Source organism: Aedes albopictus, unplaced genomic scaffold (assembly GCF_035046485.1).
Source record: "Aedes albopictus strain Foshan unplaced genomic scaffold, AalbF5 HiC_scaffold_620, whole genome shotgun sequence".
NCBI lineage: Eukaryota > Metazoa > Arthropoda > Insecta > Diptera > Culicidae > Aedes > Aedes albopictus.
The window spans coordinates 22612-22964 of record NW_026917444.1 but is presented as its reverse complement, the minus strand read 5'-3'; positions in this window follow the sequence as shown (position 1 = coordinate 22964).

Genomic DNA, 353 nt, shown 5'->3' with positions numbered 1-353 from the left:
TACCGTTCACCAGTAACGATATTTACCGTGCTTCAGTAACTTTTGACAGTTTGTGAGCTGAGCTCGGTAACTCATTTACAGAATATCCGCAAAATAAATAACCGAGCGTACCGAGTTAAATCTGCTGTTGAGAACTCAGTAAAAAGATGGGGAAAATACCGAGCTGATCTTAGTGTGTAGGGGGATAATCTGCTCAACAGACACCCTAACAGAAGGTTAGGGTAGTGTAGGTCTGACAGGCCGTCTTCTACAACAAAAGTAAAATCCAGGACTACTCTCTCCTCGTACCCACTAAACCATTCCTATGGTCGCCAAACCCTACGTCTCTCCGGAACCACCAAGAAGGTATTGCT